The 21,083-nt window shown below is 39.9% G+C and overlaps 1 long non-coding RNA gene across 1 annotated transcript in view; it reads right to left on the reverse strand.

The window, feature by feature from the left end:
- Nucleotides 1-21,083, reverse strand: part of LOC117980534 (uncharacterized) — a 73,203-nt gene that overhangs the window by 10,802 nt on the left and 41,318 nt on the right. Inside the window, exons 7-9 of the long non-coding RNA XR_008625568.2 lie at nt 19,264-19,357; nt 9,498-9,608; nt 3,886-3,989 (exon numbers count right to left, since the gene is read on the reverse strand). This is a non-coding gene — a long non-coding RNA (uncharacterized LOC117980534). The remainder of the gene's footprint in view (nt 1-3,885; nt 3,990-9,497; nt 9,609-19,263; nt 19,358-21,083) is intronic.

Genomic DNA, 21,083 nt, shown 5'->3' on the forward strand with positions numbered 1-21,083 from the left:
TGTGTGCTGGTTGAAGAAATGACAGATCTTCTTGAGTTGACTTCTGTGTATATATGTTCCTTGATGCAACCTGAAGTTCTCTGTAGTGAACATTACACTAAGTTCCCGAAATTATTCAGAAGGGTGCTGTTCACTCGTCAGAGTCTTAATGAAGGGGAAAACAGAACAGGGCATTTTTCTGGGAGGGGAGAATTATATCTTTTTCTCCTGTGGGTATTGTGGTCTGCTTGCTTGCTGGCTTGCTTGCTGGTGAATTTTTGCTTTGTAGAGAGTTTCTGGTTTCCTTGGGAAGTTGTGTTTCTGATCACTACATTGGACACACACACACACTTTTCCAGAGTATCTGCTGTGTCATATCATTGTTTTATTAATTGTACTCCTTGGACTTAATGTTAAACAGATTGGATAGAAAGGTGATAGACGGAGAGAGAAAGAAAGAGAGAGAAAGAGAGATAGTCATGTACCCTCTGCTATATTCCAGTCCTCAAAAGATTTAAATTTCCCCAAAAAGTGCCTGACAGAAGAGAAAAAAATCAAATTTTTGCAAGTGATCTGCACTTTCACCAGAAAGTGACCCTAATGTGCATTTGATGTTATTTTCAGCTGCCCAGTGTCTGAATCCCCTTCCTAAAATCAAGGCAGCTTCTACTATATGAATCTTTACAGAAGGCAGAGCTCATCTCCCCTTTTAGAAGCCTAAAAGGCCATTTTTCTGTGACCTCTGCCAAACTGGCCAAGGTTCATGGACATATGACCTAACCTCAGCCAATCATATGCTACCACCCAAGACATTTAACCTGGTGGCCATGATGAAAAGACACAGAGATGGTGGAGAATGTGCACCGCCATTAACATCCAGTGACCACTGCAGTGGCAAAGGCAGTGCCACCTAGGGTAGCAGTACTGTCCTCATCAGGACACTTCATTTGCTCCTGCCCAACTACCAAGCATGGTTATCCAGGCTTCCTGGAAATTCTGTGAGACAATCAGTAGTTTTTCTTTTTATTTTCTTTTACTATAAATGTTTATCAGTACAACACATGTATGGAGTTGACAAATCAAGTAGAAGAGTTAGGAGGAAAAGCAACTATCCCCTGCTTCTGCTGTCAGTCCCTCTCATCCTCCAACCGTGCTCCCTAGGCATTTTTAACTTCTTTATCTATTTCTCCTGGAATTTATCTCCATGTTCCAAAATAACATACTTACACTACTAGTCTTTGATTCACCAATATTAGACATTAATAATTGACTTCCTCTAAAGGTTAGATGAGGATTTAGCCTCTCTATCCCTTCTGTACGTTCCTTCACCCAATCCTCCAAATAGTTACATAACCACTTTATTTAAACCAACATATTATGTCCACTTTATAAGGTTTATATAAAGGCATGTAGTGCATTCTGATTATCTTCTTTTTGTGCCATCAATTTTTGTCTCACCTTTTTAGAGTTGCTGGTAGTTTTCTGTATACCAGTCGTTGATATTTTCCCAATGTTTGATTGTACAATAATTTCTGATAATTTCTGTGTCTTTTTCCACATGCTGTATCATATCAGATAATCTCTTCATGCCCCCTTTTTTCCTTGGGGATTTGATGTTTATCTGGTGGCTCTCTTTCCATTTGAAAGATTTTCTCTGATATTTGCAAGTTATTAGCCATCTGAGAACTATCAGACATTCATAGAGTGATGGCCTAAAACCAGTGGGAAATCCCGTGCACATGAGCGGGCACATGCCCTGGATTCTCTCTAGAGTGAATGGGGAAGTCTACTGCTTCTTGGTGAACTCCTAAGTCCATGGAAGTTTTTTGTTTTTGTTTTGTTTTTGTTTTTTCTGGGGCTGTTTAATGCCTCCAGAATAGAATCCACCACTCTTTCTCACTGGGGTATAAGCCTGGCCCCTGACTTCTCTCAGTAGAGAGAAGCAAGGCATCCTACCAGGGCCAGCTACATACATTGCAAGGCCCAGCACAAAATGGAAATGTGGACCCCTTGTTCCAAAAGCAGGGGAAATGGCACTAATGTTACTAAAATATATAACTTTTTATTTTCTTCTGCAGTCTCTTTCTTGAATTGTCATAGTGTTTTGTTTTTACTATTTAAAGTTATTCTAAGTTTAAAAAGATTAAAAATTTAAATAATTAGCATGAATTTTTCAGTGTTCATCTTTATGTTGTGCAATGCCAGTTTTAAATGCAAATATAAGCACATTTAATACTTAAACAGGACGACTGAAATTACACAATTTGTATTTCATAGTGTGTACTTGAATATAAGTTTCATTCTTACCAGAAAAATGGAAATGCTGCACAAAAAAATAAATAAGTAAAAACTCAGTCATTTTTATCTTACTTTCATTTCCTTTTTTTAAAGACAGAATCTCACCCTGTGGCTCAGGCTGGAGTGCAGTGGCATGATCTCGGCTCACTGCAACCTTTACCTCCTGGGTTTGAGCGATTCTCATGCCTCAGCCTCCCAAGTAGCTGGGATCACAGGTGTGTGCCACCATGCCTGGCTAATTTTTGTAATTTTTAGTAGACAGGGTTTCACCATGTTGACCACGCTGGTCTCAAACTCCTGGCCTCATGTGATCCACCCACCTTGGCCTCCCAAAATGCTGGGATTACAGGAGTGAGCCACTATGGCCAGCCTATTTTTATCTCACTTCTTAATAGATACATATTCTACTAACACTCTACATTCCTTACTGAAGAATAAATTAGGACAGAAAAGAAACTCTGAGTCTTACTACCTGTCCCATTCCATGTCATCATTTTTACTGTAGGTAGTTTGGCTAATACAAGAAAGTAACAGGAGTAGAAAGGACATGATGGGGTTCCTCGGAGGTCATCGTTCTTAGAATGCATTGCCTTGTTCCTGCCTTTGAAAGTCGTTATTGGAACAGGCAGTGTGGCTTCTCAGGCCTGTCAGCAGCAGCATACTAACTCACAGACTCAACATCTTGCTTTGCACTCACTTTGAGGCTTGCTAATCTACCATACATCCTGGGTCCACTGAAGTTCTGTGCTCATGGGACATCAGAAACACTATATTTAAATAGGGCAGCAAGGAACAGTGGACACATGTATTATGCATATCTCCTCTGCTCACATTCATGCTTCGTCATCCCATCAAACTTCACTTATAAAACACAAGTTCAAAGATAAAATTATTCAGAATTTCAAGATGGCAGAGGAGAGCATTAAGTCAAGCACAGAGTCGATCTGAGTACTGCACCCTGTGCCTTGTTTCCTACTCATCATTATGCAGGCTTTCATTCAAGTCCGTTTTCAACACAACTGCCTCACCCTCACCTACAGTGGCGCCTGGTTTCTCTGAGTCTGTAACCTCATCTCCTGTTCAGTTTCTTCAGAGAATAAATCTTTTATTTTTGAGATGGAGTCTCGCTGTCCCCCAGGTTGGAGTGCAGTGGCGCGATCTCCGCTAACTACAACCTCCACCTCCTGGGTTCAAAGGATTCTCATGTTTCAGCCTCTTGAATAGCTGGGACTACAGGCACTGGCCACCACGCCTAGCTACAGAGAATGCATCTATTCTGTGTTAAAGAACCATACCTTAAGGCCAGGCGCGGTGGCTCACATCTGTAATCCCAGCACTTTGGGAGGCCGAGGCGGGCACACGAGGTCAGAAGTTCGAGACCAGTCTGGCCAACATAGTGAAACCCTGTCTCTATTAAAAATACAAAAAAATTAGCCAGGTATGGTGGTGTGCACTTGTAATCCCAGCTACTTGGGAGGCTGAGGCAGGATAATCGCTTGAACCCGGGAGGCGGAGGTTGCTGTGAGCCGAGATCGCACCATTGCACTCCAGCCCAGGTGACAGTGCAAGGCTCCATTTCAAAAAAAAAAAAAAAAAAAAGAACTATACCTGGAACATAAGGCAGATCCAAGAGGCACATGGGGAACAGGTCAGGGTTGATAAGGGTCTCAGTGGGATCAGCATGAATAGGAAGTCAGGTAGGTCCCTGGAGCCTGGGCAGGGCAAAGAAAAGTGGGTAGGCAGGGTATGAAATATCAGAACAGTGTCAATATGGGCATGAAAAATTAATCTGTTATTGACACATCAATTTCTTTATTTAACTGAAGGTTACTGTTTCTATTAAAGAACATGTTGCACATTAAAAATGCCTTTTAGGCCTTTGACAAAATTCAACAACCCTTCATGCTAAAAACTCTCAATAAATTAGGTATTGATGGAACATATCTCAAAATAATAACAGCTATTTATGACAAACCCACAGCCAATATCATACTGAATGGGCAAAAACTGGAAGCATTCCCTTTAAAAACTGGCACAAGACAGGGATGCCTTCTCTCACCACTCCTATTCAACATAGTATTGGAAGTTCTGGCCAGGGCAATCAGGCAAGAGAAAGAAATAAAGGGTATTCAATTAGGAAAAGAGGAAGTCAAATTATCCCTGTTTGCAGATGACATGATTGTATATTTAGAAAACCCCATTGTCTTAGTCCAAAATCTCCTTAAGCTGATAAGCAACTTCAGCAAAGTCTCAGGATACAAAATCAATGTGCAAAAATCACAAGCATTCTTATACACCAATAACAGACAGCCAAATAATGAGTGAACTCCCATTCACAATTGCTTCAAAGAGAATAAAATACCTAGGAATCCAACTTACAAGGGATGTGAAGGACCTCTTCAAGGAGAACTACAAACCACTGCTCAATGAAATAAAAGAGGACACAAACAAACAGAAGAACATTCCATGCTCATGGATAAAAAGAATCAATATCATGAAAATGGCCATACTGCCCAAGGTAATTTATAGATTCAATGCCATCCCCATCAAGCAACCAATGACTTTCTTCACAGAAATGGAAAAAACTACTTTAAAGTTCATATGGAACCAAAAAAGAGCCTGCATTGCCAAGACAATCCTAAGCCAAAAGAACAAAGTTGGAGGCATCACGCTACCTGACTTCAAACTATACTACAAGGCTACAGTAACCAAAACAGCATGGTACTGGTACCAAAACAGAGAGATAGACCAATGGAACAGAACAGAGGCCTCAGAAATAACACCACACATCTACAACCATCTGATCTTTGACAAACCTGACAAAAACAAGCAATGGGGAAAGGATTCCCTATTTAATAAATGGTGCTGGGGAAACTGGCTAGCCATATGTAGAAAGCTGAAACTGGATCCCTTCCTTACACCTTATACAAAAATTAATTCGATATGGATTAAAGACTTAAATGTTAGACCTAAAACCATAAAAACCCTAGAAGAAAACCTAGGCAATACCATTCAGGACATAGGCATGGGCAAAGACTTCATAACGAAAACACCAAAAGCAATGGCAACAAAAGCCAAAATAGACAAATGGGATCTAATTAAACTAAAGAGCTTCTGCACAGCAAAAGAAACTACCATCAGAGTGAACAGGCAACCTACACAATGGGAGAAAATTTTTGCAATCTACCCGTTTGACAAAGGGCTAATATCCAGAATCCACAAAGAACTTAAACAAATTTACAAGAAAAAAACAACCCCATCAAAAAGTGGGCAAAGGATATGAACAGACACTTCTCAAAAGAAGACATTTATGCAGCCAACAGACACATGAAAAAATGCTCATCATCACTGGTCATCAGAGAAATGCAAATCAAAACCACAATGAGATACCATCTCACACCAGTTAGAATGGTGAACATTAAAAAGTCAGGAAACAACAGATACTGGAGAGGATGTGGACAAATAGGAATGCTTTTACACTGTTGACAGCAGTGTAAACTAGTTCAACCATTGTGGAAGACAGTGTGGCGATTCCTCAAGGATCTAGAAGTACAAATACCATTTGACCCAGCCATCCCATTACTGGGTACATACCCAAAGGATTGTAAGTCATGCTACTATACAAACACATGAACATGTATGTTTATTGCAGCACTATTCACAATAGCAAAGACTTGGAACCAACCCAAATGTCCATCAATGATAGACTGGATTAAGAAAATGTGGCACATATACACCATGGAATTCTATGCAGCCATAAAAAAGGATGAGTTCACGTCCTTCGTAGGGACATGGATGAAGCTGGAAATCATCAGTCTGAGCAAACTATCACAAGGACAGAAAACCAAACACCGCATGTTCTCACACATAGGTGGGAATTGAACAATGAGAACACTTGGACACCGGATAGGGAACATCACACACCAGGGCCTGTCATGGGGTGGGGGGAGTGGGGAGGGATAGCATTAAGAGAAATACCTAATGTAAATGATGAGTTAATGGGTGCAGCAAATCAACATGGCACACGTATACCTATGTAACAAACCTGCACGTTGTGCACATGTACCCTAGAACTTAAAGTATTTTTTTTTTTTTAAAAAAAGCCTTTTTTTTTTTTTGAGATAGGGTCTTGCTCTATCGCCCAGGGTGGAGTGCAGTGGCTCAATCTTGGCTCACTGCAACCTCTGCCTCCCAGGTTTGAGGGATTCTCCAGCTTCAGCCTCCCTAGTAGCTGGAATTACAGGCATGTGCAACCACATCCAGTTAACTTTTGTATGTTTGGTAGAGACGGGGTTTTACCATGTTGGCCAGGCTGGCTTCAAACTCCTGACCCCAGGTGATCCACTGCCTGCCTTGGCCTCCCAAAGAGCTGGGATTACAGATGTGAGCCACCGCGCCCAGCCAAAAAAATGTCTTTATTAAGTATGGCATCGTGAGAACTTGTGATTTCCTCAACGTGTTTTTGTTGGTGTAATGGGATTTAATGGATCTTGGGGTTTACACACCTGGTATTGCACCCTGGTTCCAGTATTCCCCAAGGGTAGCCATAGACAATTTCTTTAACCCCACAGAGCTGTGCTTTTCTCTTCTGAAAGTAAATGGAGGTAACTATATCTAATCTCAGACCGCTGTTGTGACGATAACGTGAAAATTGAAATTATATAGCATAGTGCCTAACACCATCTTGATGCATAATGAATATTCATTTTCTGCCTTGTTTTCGATATTATAAAAATCTCTTATGAAGATATTTAAGTGAACCAAATGTCAAATTGAGAATGATAGAGGCCAAAACAGACTTTTTTAATCCTCAGAGGACAATGGATAATAGGTGCTATATAAGCACACAATTTTTTTTATTACACTAATGACTTATCCTCAGAGGACAATGGATAATAGGTGTTATATAAGCACACAATTTTTTTATTGTACTAATGACTTTGTATATATATGTGGTATTAAGTGATAATGTATAACTGGCTTTTATTTACACATTGTGCACAAATAAATTTGTTTCAATTTGAACAAGTGGAAGTGGTTTATTCTGGAATTTTTTTGGATCTCTTTTATTTTTTTAAAGACAGGGTCTCACTCTGTCACCCAGGCTGGAGTGCAGTGGGGTGATCATAGCTTACTGAAACCTTGAATTCCTGGGCTCAACTGATCCTCCTCCTTTAGCCTCCCAAGTAGCTGAGACTACAAGTGCATGCCACCACGCTCAGTTAATATATTTTTATTTTTATTTTTGTAGAGATTGGGTCTCACTGTTGCCCAGGCTGGTCTCCAACTCTTGACTTCATGCAATCCTCCCACCTCACCCTCTTAAAGTGCTGAGATTACAGGCATGAGACACCATGCCCCACTGACCTAGTTTTTAGACATATCTTCACTGTTTCTAATTGGATATTTCACAACAAGAATGTCTTTGTTCATTTTGAACATTCAACAGTTTTATATTTTGTTATTTTAAGGTGTACTCCAGATGTCCTTTTTAATGTTGCTGTTTGCAGTTATGTCAAGTCATCAAACCATGGCTATCAAGGTGCCATATTGCAGTCCATTCATGACCCATGTTCAAATGGGGTTCCAGTAAGTGCGTCTTCAGCACTGGTATGCTTGGTGCATCCCAGGTCCTCCTTTTCAGCAATCATGTTTTGCTTTTTAATATAAATGATAATGATTGTCAGGGGATGCTACAGAAACAACTCAAGAACCTCAATGGTATGTGTGACTGGTCCAAGGTATAGAGTCAAGTACAGGACTAAATCACCATAGATATCAGACCTTCAGTTTAACCAGAAGAATAAATCTCTGTAGAAGTGTCATAAAGGTACAGTGCATATTCAATACAATGTAAAATGGTAAGAAAACTAGCAAACCTAACACAAACCAGCACAGGATTGAGTGCCAGGTAATTGATGATGAGAGTATGGTCCATGTTAGAATGTAAGAAGGTGTTAGAAGTGATCACCTATCCAGGTGATCACTCTGGATAGTGGAGCTGAGAATAGAAGGTGGGTTTCCCTAAACTCTGAAAGTGGGGATGTGGCTAGATAAAGAAGATGCGGCAAAGTCGTTACACTGACAGGAGACTATCCACATTATCTCATCAGAAAAGCCTTAATGATTCTCATAGTTAGGGGAGTAGTCATGTAATACATATTCTTGATGCACCAGGATTATTGGTTTTGTGCCTCGCCTTTGGTATTATAAAAATCTTTTATGAGAAATGATGACTTCAAGTGCAAGGAAGAGGATGGAAATACTTGACTCTCACTGGAAAACATGAGAAAGTTCATTCTGCTCTTGTCTTCCCCCATCTGCTCTGCAGGAAAGTAAATGCCCTTGGCACTGCCACAAAGCTTCTTCAAAGGAATTTGTGAAAGGGAGAGAAAAACTTTGCAGATGCCCTAGAGCTTCAGATGGCTTGCAGCCCCTTCTTGACAACACTCCCTGAAGACGGCCGTTTATGACCTCCCCTTAAAGAAAAAAAACAGACTTGCTTCACTTCCAGCTTTTAAGCTTACTTGCAGGTATTTCCTGCATATATCTTGCTTAGCAATGACTCCATTTCATTAACAAACTATCCAATAATCCTGTTGTTACCACTCACTTCACAGCTGAAATACCTGGACCACAGAGAAACACCTGCCTAAAATTGCATGGATCAGCAGAAGCAGGAACAACTTTAAAATTCCCAATCCACTCAACAAGAATCTCCCAAGTATAGGGAGAGTGTCGGGATAACCTCCCAGTTCTGTTCTTAGCCCTTGCTTGTTGACTAGCTTTCTTGGCACACTGATGTATGAGAAATATGGCTTCCACTGTGTACATACATACATACAGAATGGTACAGGGAGTAGTCTTTTCCTCTTTGTGATCAACAAAAATAGCCATGCCTACATCAATACAAAATAACTACACACCTTTTTTTTTATCCTTTGGATTTGCCCTTGGAAATGGTCATCTATTAACAGCAATTGGATGATTTTTTTTTAATGGACTGGCACAGATGGTCTTGTATTTGACTCACTGGAACAGACAGTATTTTCTTTGGTAGGACCAACTGGAAAACGTTGGTTGGTTTTTGAGACACAAGGGACATAACCAGCGTTTTCAGACAAACCTAAGTCAGGTAAGCAAGCCTCTTTTCAAATCCCCAGTTTCAACGCAAGATAAACTTCTCTAAGATTTAAGTCAGTGTAAAATGTATGAGGTACCTCTTCCTTCCAGCGTCCCCCGTGCTTGATGAGGCAAAAGGAAGAAGACGGCGAGTGCTTAGCTGCCTTTTAGAGGATATTCATGAAAATCAGAAGAATGGCATGTGACACCTGTGGGAAAAGTTAAGGAAATTAAGATTCTTACATCGGAAAAAAATAACCCCTGGGGTGAGTTAATCTTCATGTATGTAAAGAGTAAATAGCTGCAAGATGCCATCTGATTTACTATAATAAGGGCAAAACACAAATTACTACATCTGAATTGCTGTCGATATAGCCATATTACGCAACGAGGAAAGTGTAACCGGATGTTAAATTAGGCCTCATTGTATCTTGCTCTCGATTAAGGTGCCAATATATTAACAGATATCATAAAAAATATGAAACAGATCCTTAAATGCAGAGTTACAAAAGGGTTTGTTCCGTAACTCCTGAAGCCTCTCACTTACTTTGAAAATACAAAAGAATGGACATAGAGGAGACAAGAAGCAATAGTAAAAAGATTCTTCTGCAGACGACAGTTGCTATGCCTTGAGTCTGCCCATTCAGAAAGGGGTGGGGTGGAAGAGAGAGCATCCTCTGTCACCTCGAGCCGAGACTGGAACATTTGAAGATCTAGAAATGGGCAGTTGGAGGATACAGAGGACTGGTTCCTGACTTAGCCTGAGAAAGCTGAATCAGCCCATGAAAGCAGGATCCAAATGACATTGGGATTCATCTTCACTCTCTAGCAAAGGGTATGTAACCTATCCCCATGGACCAGATAGGAGCTAAAGCAGCTTGCCATTGGGTCCCGTACACCAGGGTGGAATGCGGAGGGGCCCAAGGACCACAATGCTGGAGATGAAATCCATCAGAACTACATCCTGACTTCTGTTTGATTATGCAGATTCAAAGGAAAGGCATTCTGGCTCTAAAAACAAAAACAAAATTGGAAGATATAAGTAAGACTAAGAAAAAAGGAAGGAAACAAACTCCCTTGCTTTTAGGTTTGCTCAGAGTGAAGCAAGATGAAGAAAAATCAGTTATAAACTTTAAAGTAAGGTGTCATGCTACTGATATAAAGAGAAATTAAGAGTTTTGAGGCAAAACCAGCTGTCAGACAGGTAGAAAATATGATATAGCTCTTGAGAAAAGAGAATGCTCCTGGAACAGATGGGCGCGCCTCTGAGCTTCATAAAGCATTAACTAGCTGTTTAAATAAGTCCTTAGCAGATGTTTTCAATGCAATTTTGGAGGTGAAATGGAAAAAAAAAAAAAAAAAAACAAAGTCCGAGGCACAAAGGGAATTGATATCACAAATAAGAGACACTCTTGAATTCAGAGTGCAAGTTATTGTACAAAGTTTTTCTTTAAGACTAGCCACAGTATTTGTAAAACATGGAGCATATTACAAAATCTGCAATTAAAGTAATATATATTGCAATATTAGCCTTTAAAAGAGAGACATACTTAACGAAAAAGATAGTTTGTGATGATATGTACAGCTCTTCATCTGAGACCAAAAGGGCAAGCAAACATTCATATCCACACTACTATAGGTAATCGTTTTTCTTGTAATCGTACCCAGCTATGAATACATTCACAAGAAAGGAGAAAAATCACAAAAGGATAAAGGAAAAGATTCTTTTGAGTCTGTGTTGAATGTATTGATACTCAATACTGTGTTAAAAATATGTATTTAAAAAATAGAGCTCAGTTCATTGCACAGAAAATAAAGGAGACAGTGGGTTTTCTTGTCAGATGGCTCACATACATACATACTTAATTCAATCAGCAAAGGTTTATCAAGTGCCTCAGGGTGCCAGGCAGTGGACTAGGTGACCCAGCAGGGAAGATAAATAATATCCAAACTCTACCATCCATGAGCCTCTCTTTCATGCCTGTTGCTCTCACTACTAGTACCTATTGCAAATTGACTTACCCATAAATGCTACTCACACTCACACATTTGGCCACCAAGCTGTAGGAATGGTGGAGGGGCCATTCCAGGTGTGGAGCTAGAGAGATGGAGTAGGAAGTGAATATGGAGCCTCAGACTCCACCCAACAGACAGACTGGAGTGAGGAAATGCGTAAGACCAGCACTCCACTGGATGTAGAGCCATAATCTAACCACGGTTCACATTAACGTCCACACCATGACTGTATGTCATTATTTAGAGTGGGAGGAGAGGAGAAATCAGAAAAGGGGACGGAAGATAGCATCTGTGCCTATAAAATGTAAGCATATGTATTAAGAAACAACACAGAACAATCCCGGAATGAAAGACATCGAAGAGTAGGGAAAACAGAATGGATGAAACCTATTTTAATTGTCATTTTTTGACAGAATTCACATTGTTTAAGAGGTCATTAAATTAGGCATAGTGGTTTAAAATTTGGAGTTTTGCCCCTAGGAAACTCAGGATTAAAACTATGGCTCTGCCACCCACTTCATGAGTAACCCCTAAGGTTCATTTTCCCCATCTGCAAAATTGAAATAAAGCAGTGCCCACAAAGGGTTGCTGTAAGGGTTAAATTAGATGAAGAACACAAAGTACATTTATCATAGTGTGTGAAAATTATCAAAGGATTCAACAAATGTTTTGTTATTATTAATATTACCGTTATTAAGCCTGCTTACAATGAGGCAACTTTTAAACTTTATTATAAAGACATAACTATTCTTCTGACTTCTCAGGGCATCTTGTTTGCAAAGTACTGCAGAGTTTATTATCAAGGCATTCAACAAATAGTTATTAAGGATCTATTATATTGCAGATACTGTGCTGGGAATATACCAGGGGGCAGGACAGGTCTGATTCCTGCTGTCATAGAGCTCAGAGTTTGGAAAAGAAATTACTCTAGAAACGTTATTGGCAAAGTTCTTGGCATCAGAGAATGTCAAAAGAATCTTTCCAAGATGCACACATGGGTCAAATAACTTTTACAGAACAAGTAAGAAAATCTCCCCTCTAAGAATACTAGAAGGAAGAAAAAAAAAAGGACCTGAAAAACTCAGGCCTCAGAGAAGATGGAACATTTATCTGATAAAGGATCTTTGGATTAATTTAATTCTGCTGCCCACAAGCCTTGCTATTCCACACTCAATTTCTCTGATGCTTCCTCTCCTCTTGACCTTCCCTGTCACTATTCTAGTTCCTCAACTCTCACAGGTACTACTGCTAATGACTCCTTACTGTGCCTCTGACATCTGGGCTTAGGCCCCTCTCATCATTCCTTCAACCTTCCCTTCTTTCAAGGCATTTCCAATCATCTCATTCTGTTCAAAACTCTGCAACACCCTCCCATTGCCCACAGGGTACAATTCGACGGCTTTACACAGCAAACAAAGCTGTTCGCAAACCAGATGCTTCTTATGTGTCAGGTCTCGCCATTTCTTCTACCAACATTTTTATCCCGTTTTGACTACTTAAGGGTTTCAAAAGTACCATACTGTCTCTCACCTCTCTCTTTTTTCCACATTCCCTCTGCCCAAAATGTCCCAGCCTCCTTTGTAGGGCTCCTCCAGCATTATCTCTGCTCTTCAGACCTTGATTTTAGGAATCCTAATGTTGCATCACATGATTTGTTTGTTTGCTTTTGTGTCCATCTCTCCGCTGGATTGTAAGCTCCTTGAGAGCGAGTTTAGTATCTTTTATTTTGGAATCTCTACATCTGTGATATTGCATAAGCCAAAACAGATACCCAGTGAGCCAGCAGCTATGTTTTACAAAGCTTTTTTCACATTCATTACCTTATTTGATATGCCTAGAAATGGTGCCTTTTAGAAACCAGGTGTAACTGGTAGAGCAGGTTTGAGGCATTTTTACATTGTCAAATGATAAAACCAAAATTAAGAAATATTCAGAAGAGGTAGACTAGGGTTACATAAAGAAAAATAGCAGAAGATTTTCCTCAAACTCTTGCATTATCTTCACATTATCTCTCCTGCTAGACTATGTGACCTCTGAGTATAGGATTAAAAGCAAAAGAAACTGAAAAATAAAGGTAAATCATATAGCAAGAAAGCAGAAGGGATTTTCAGATGCAACACAATAAATGAATCTATTTCATCACTCCCTCGTTGTTAGTCACTCCTCAAAAAATTTACTCCCACAAAAGAATTTTCTGAAGTGTCTTCTATCTTCAAACCAAACAAAAAAACTTTCAAAATTTATGACCTATTTATTTTTTTGCTCTTTACAGCCCTCAGCTTCAAATTTCCAAAATGTTATCAAGTATTACATTTAATCTTATAACAAACTTACATCCCAGGTAGGATGTTGCCTATAGGACTCATGCTGGGTGATGCCTGGGTGATCCAAACAGGGAAACAATATTCCTTTAAGCCACATTAGCTCTCAACGGTGTCACTGGTCACGCGTAGAGAGGCAAATTCATGAGCAGCATTGGGGAGTTAATGAACGGCTGGCCAGATGGTGCCTGTCAGAAGGTGTTGACTTTTTAGACAACTGGGACTGTTTCCTGGGAGTAAATGAGAGGTGCAGCAGGGACGGATTGCATCTCAATCACACAGAAACAGACAGATTCACTGCTAATGAAAATAATCACATAGCCAGGCATATTTTTCCTCTTTTGATTTTATTTGTTTGTTTTACCTGGTAGATATAGAGGAGGATCTAGCTGAAACTATAACATCATATTAAACGACGCAATGGAGTAAATATGAAAAGCTACCTATAAACTATTAGTATTCTTAATTAGGAAAAATCAAATAGAATAAGGAAAAATAATGCAAATTAGTGGTAAACTAACCTGGAATTAATAAGGGTATTTTGATTGCTATAGCATGAACTACTTGAAAATAAATAAAATTTGAAATACAATAGTGACCTGCAAATGTTATTGAAATATCATTCAAACTGGTGGAATCCATTAAGGATATTCTGGCACTTTTGACTTTCCAGAATAATACATCTGAAATGAACCACTTTTACTAATTTTCACTTGCTGCTTTGCTGAACTGCGGAAGTTTTCCTATTACATGCTTACTGACATCTTTGACAGGTAAACCTTGATACTCAATGCCCACATTTCAGCAGATACAATAAGTAGAAAACTTCATTGACTTTTTTGTTGCTATCAGAGAATATTACCTAAACATTTGTCTGCCTGTTGTGGTTACTCTTAGATATTGCATAAAATCAGTTAAATAAATGCCATCACCAAACTATGGGTAGCCTGTTTGGTCACAGTAACAGACTCAGCAGATTGGGCAACTCTATTTCTTACCAGCTATGTGACCTCAGGCAAGTTGTTTAGCCTCTCCTTGTCTTGGCGCCCTGGTTAAAGTGAAGATTCTATGAAATGAATGCAAAGAGTTTGACACAGTAGCTAGCATGTAGTCAACTCTCGTAATGCTTCTCTTTCCTGACTACAAAGAGCTCTCAGTCCAGGTCATTCATTCATTTCCTTCTTATGTTTCCATCCTCCTTGATTGCACACACTGGGTTTGTCTTCAACCTTGTGTCCATCCTAAACAGGCTTCTAGAAATTCAGAGCGATGTATTTGAAAATTTGCCTTGTTATCTAATAAGAGGCAGTGACTGTATGGAGCATAATATTAAGACACTTAATATTTTACCATCATTTTTTGCCACTTGAGTCAACCCCCCAGCAGGGGTCAATGTAATGGATTTTTCTAGTACAATTTCCTCTATGCTTTGAGGATTTCCTGGGGGCAGAGATTTCTTACAGACAGCTTAAACAATGCAATCAGTGGAAATAGATGAAGTTCCATATTCCTAGCACTGACCACAATATGTCATTTTTTTCTTTCTTAAAGGTGATTTATTTTTATCTGTTTGGTTGTGAAACAAGGATCAGATTATACACATATACACATTGCTCAGAACATGAGGTTAAGCGTTTGCTCAGCTTCCATCTCCTTCTGCATTAGATATTGAAGCAACTGTCAAGATGTGGAACAGGATTTTCTTGTTGTTGGGATAATAATGGCATATATTTATTTCCAGTAGACTTAATAAAATATAATGAATAACAAAATGGGAAAGATTTAGACAATTTCTGCCTGTGTGTAAATGGAAAAGAAGGCAAAAGCACTCAAAAGAGAACATTAAAAACGTTCAGCACATCACGTTGCAGCATGATTAGCATGGTACAGAACAGAGAGGTGATGCTGCCCTTGGGTACCACATTTAGTTCAGCCAACCTGGAATATAATGTGCAATGACCACCTTTTAGACATCGACTTTAAAAACCACGATAGCTAACTCAGAAAAGTCTCTGGTTTTTAAAACTTACCTTAATTTCAACTCAAGACACTCCATTTGAGACAAATATCCTTGATGTTAAAGCTGAATGACTAGAATTCTACTAAAACTATTATTAAGTTGATTTGAGTAACGCTTTGTGAAGACAATGACCTGTGAACAGAACTATTTATATTAAAAAGCAACAATGTTTCTATGTTTTAGTCTCTTGTCACGCCTCTCTCAATACCATGCTTTTATCTGGTTCACAGCGTCATCAGTGAGAATCACAGCATTCAGACCCAAGTATACTCAGCACTCTTGATTACTTTCACATTGAGAGTAATGCATGTATAATTGCAAATCAGTTGGCCTCCTAACTCTAACCCATTAGGTTTTCACATATCCATTAGTACAATTTACAGAATTAGAAGTGCTTCACTCACAAACATTTGCAGGCCACCTTTATCCAGTTACTTAAGAAAGTTTACTTGCATATTGCATGTGAGATGGCCACATAAACATGGAGAGTATTCCACCTGGAACTGTGAAATATGCATGTCTCAAATAGAAGTTGAATTTTAACAAAGACTTTCTTCCCAAGGAACCACGATTTTCACACTGCAAGTTCAAAAGTAGGATTAGCTTAATCTCAATTCTAGTTTCTTACTAGGAAAATAGCTTTTCTCCACTAGACTCAAACATGTTCAGAAGAAAAGAAGACTGAGGATTGAGATGATGCTCTGGATCATTTAGACCAAATCCACTCTATCCTCATATATTTGTACCATATAGCCTTTTTACCTCAGTTCTATTTTTCTTTTTCTTTGCAGGCACCATTACAGAAGAATTAAATACTGATAGATAAAAGTTAGCCTCGCTATAAGAATACAGTCAAATTGGCTGGGCACGGTGGCTCATGCCTGTAATCCCGGCACTTTGGGAGGCCAAGGAGGGCCGGATCACCTGAGGTCAGGTATCGAGACCAGCCTGGGCAACATGGTGAAACCCCGTCTCTACTAAAAATACAAAAATTAGCCAGGCGTGGTGGTGGGTGCCTGTAATCCCAGTTACTCGGGAGGCTGAGGCAGGAGAATCGCTTGAACCTGGGAGGCAGAGGTTGCAGTGAGCCAAGATCACACCATTGCACTCCAGCCTAGGCGACAGAGCGAGATTTTGCCACACACACACACACACACACACACACAAACTAACAAAAAAAGCCACCCAAATTAGCCAAGCCAGAGAAATGCAGTAGTGTATTAATTCACCAGTGCTCATCAAATGAGGCTGAACAGGTTAAAAACTGGAATTTCTGGGCTTCTGCCCCACTACGATAAAACCACTTATGTAAAGGTTTAATTCCTGAGTACAGTGACCTTGAGTAAATTTCCCTGTCCTCCAGGCTTGTCCTCCCCCACAAAATCTTCCCTGACTGCCTAAGAATTCTTAAAATTCCTTTCATGTGAGGCAAATTTTTTCATTTCAAAAATGGCTGTAGAAGAAGCTATACATTTACTTAATTTTACATTAACATATGGATATCCTTAGAAGGGGTACCTCCTCTCTTAGTAAAATTCAAAGCCATTAAAATTTAGCACTGGAAGGAGAATCTACTACTGAGGAAGGTTGGATTCGTGGGACATCGACTCTTTCCTGTTCCACTGCTTGCCAGTTTTTTGTTTTGTTTGGTTTTGTTTTGTTTTTGTATTGTTTTGTTTTGTCTTTTGAGACAGAGTCTCACTCTGTCTCCCAGGCTGGAGTGCAGTGGTGCAATCTCAGCTCACTGCAACCTCTTCCTCCTGAGTTTGAGCAATTCTCCTGCCTTAGCCTCCCAGGAAGCTGGGATTACAGTCTCCTGTCACCATGCCTAGCTAATTTTTTTGCATTTTTAGTAGAGACAGGGTTTCACCATGTTGGCCAGGCTGGTTTCGAACTCCTGATCTCAAGTGATCCACCCGCTCTGGCCTCCCAAAGTGCTAGGTTTACAGGCATGAGCCATCACACCCAGCCTCCTCACCAGTTTTACCCCTTTGGGTTCTCTCCCTGTGGTTACTGTGGCAGCCCCCATGCTAACCCTCAGGAATACCATGCTCTTCCATTAATATTCTGAGTCATGTATGGCTAAAACTTCTTTTCTTAGTGCCTCTTAGCATAGCAGATACTGACTGGAACACCCAGGTCTTTATTCTGTATTAAAATACAACGCTGACCGGAGCAGGGGAAATAGAGAAAACAAGAAAAGGAAAGAAAGAAAGGGAAGTCACACGCTATGACTCTGTATCTAGGGGCTTTATATGTCTGGGAGCTATTTCATTTTGTCCCCACATCAATCAGATAGGGAAGGTTTCATTATTCATGCTTTGTAAGTGGTACAAGACTCAGAGACTTAGGAACTTGCCCAGAATCAATCACTGGTAAATGACAGAGCTGGAATCCAAACCCAGGTGTGCATGACCTCACAGAGTAAGGTCACGCCTGGCTCACATCAAGGGCTTGCTCAGTTGAGGGCACCAAAGGACCCCCACAGCCTCTCCATTCAGTTGCTTAGGTTCCCCAGTAACTCCTCATAACCAATCTATCTCTGTAGGGAAGCTGCTGACACCTTCCAAAGGGAACCACCTCTCTGACACCTGACTAAGCTCACGGGTCAGATCAAAAGAAACACCCTGCCACCCACCAGGATTTGTCTCTCTGGGTTTTGGCTGTCCAGCCTGAGACTCTCTTTCCAAGGTGACTGATACCCACTCAAATCCAGAAGATCCCTGACCTTTACACACAGACCACCACACAACAGTGCCTTATGACCACACAGGCTTCCATATGCCTTCCGCACAGCAGTTGCACACAATGTAACAACGGAGAATACTTCCCCTACAGACAATAGTAGCCTATTCTTACCTGAGGAGGCTACTAATTGTAGAAAGGAGGAAGAATAAGGTAGAAACAACTATAAGCAAATGGGCTTAAAGAGAAGAGCAGTTTGGGTGTTAACAAAATCAGTCCCTTTCCCCTTTCTCCGTGAAGAAGTGCTCATTTCTGAGGCTCAGCACAGATTCCTCATCCTCGTGAAGCTTTCTCTGTTGTCTCCATGTGGTCCCAATTTACCCATTCTCTCATCCCATAATGTTTTGTTTATACCCTTTTTATTCCCCTAAAATTATGCTGTCCTATGATATAATTAGTTGTTTATGGTCCTCCACCCCAAGTAAAGTGAAAGCTCCTTGTGAGCAAGGATTGTGCCCAGTCTTACGCAGTTCCCCAGGCATGTGCGAGGTAGTAACAGTAGTAATAATAGTAATGGTAATGGCCACCATTTATTGAGTACTTACCACTGAGTACTCCTATCCATGCAACCCTTGCAATAAGGAACATTACCTGTCTTTTACAGATGTAGACACCAAAGTTTAAAATGACTAAGCAGCTTCCCCAAAGTCACACAACCAGTATATGGCTTCCATCCCATATCTGACTAACTCCCAAAGGATGTGGTTTTTCCCAGTCACCTCCAAATAAGTGTTTACTGAAAGAATAATAGTAAAACTTCACCTGTTTCCCAATTTTCCACTGCAAATGCCTCCAAGTAAATTAAACAGGCAGAAGAGATTTTCTGTTGTTGTTGTTGTTACTGTCCAATAGGGTCCTGCTGAAGAAATCCAAATTTCATGGTCTTGTACTTCTAAGAGTCATCAGTAGCTCTGACATAAACATGTATGCATATAAAAAATAAATATGTATCTAAAGATACACCATTTTACTTTTATCTCTTCCATTATTTAGGTGGTCCTCTTATACTGGAGATATTCGTTTACCTATTATGAAGCAAGCCGGCTGACTCACTACTGTTCTAATGATAGTCTGTCTCCCTGACAACTCCTATAGATACCCTGGGGATACTCACACCCTGTGGGAAGGTATAAAACAAACCAGAGAATTTTCTGAGATCTATATTAGTATGTATTAAGCAATGTGAATTCAGTATTTTCATTTTTAATAGAATGAAAAATCTATAAGAAAACTAAATAGTCTTCAGATTACTTTCTGTGGGGAAAAAAATGATTCATTCCTCGATTAATCAAGCTTCATGGCACTGAGCACAAAATCCGTTTGCCAGAGGTCAGTGCTGTGAATATTAAATGGTTTTTGTGCTAGAATATTTAGATTATCCTAGCTTTTGGATACAAAGACTATTCCTACTCCACTGAGGCAGAGAAGTGTCTTCTACCTGATGATAGTGTGAATCGGACATGAGCAGACAAGCCATGACGAATATGAAATTACCATTATTGATGGTGGGGAAGTTAGAAGTAAAGAAAGAAAAATAAAGATAAGGAAGTCACACAAACACACTTAAAGACACATTCTTGGGAGAAGAGAATAGGAAAAGAGATGCTATGGCCACTATGGTACATTGGGCAGCCAGGATCTTATATAATGACCAAAGCGATAGGCTAACAACAGTATAAATCTCCGTTGATGTTATAAGGTTTAAAAAATGTCTTTCACTCATATGGTTCATCAATGAATCAAATTAATTTTTTTTAACAAATTGACTAGGGTTATTAACTCTGTTGGGCTGTTATTGGGGAAACAAGAAAATAATAAAAGATGTTTTTTTCCCTTGGGGCTCTCATAGTCTCCACTGCACATACATTGAATGCTTGCCCTGGGCCAGGCACTGTTCCCATGTCTGTTGGCCCCACTAGACAAGAAATCTTCAAATGTAGGAAAAGACAACCATGTAAGAAAACCATTATGATGAGGCATAATCAGTGCTAACGGTGGGATGGCCTTGGGATATATTATCAATATATTATTAATATATTGATTGAGATCATCTTGATTAATGACTAAATGCTAACTATATTGCGTGGCAACATGGGCCTGAGACACTCTGCCACTCTTGAAAAACAACAGAGAAAATTAGCCAGGGATGGTAGCCAGTGCTGTAGTCACAACTACTCACTCGGGAGGCTGAGGCATGAGAATTGACTGAACCCAGGAGGCGGAGGTTGCAGTGAGCTGAGATCATGCCACTGCACTCCAGCCTGGGTGACAGAGCAAGACTTTGCCAAAAAACAAAACAAAACAAACAAACAAAAAACCAGTATCCTCATGGTAGCATCCCAGTGTCTTTAAGGGAATGGAAACAGAGGTGGCTGGAAACAAGGGCAGAAGCCAAGCATAAAGGATCTCAGATACTTTCATCTGGATTTTGAACTTTATCCCATCAGTAATGGAGAAATACTAAGGAACTGAACGTACACAGAGAAAAATATAACCAACAGCATAAGGGAATAAATATGAAGAACTAATGATTAAGAGCTAGGAAGGTGAATGAAAAAAGAAATGAGAAGATTATTTGTGGC

Source organism: Pan paniscus, chromosome 5, assembly GCF_029289425.2.
Source record: "Pan paniscus chromosome 5, NHGRI_mPanPan1-v2.0_pri, whole genome shotgun sequence".
Classification (NCBI taxonomy): Eukaryota; Metazoa; Chordata; class Mammalia; order Primates; family Hominidae; genus Pan; species Pan paniscus.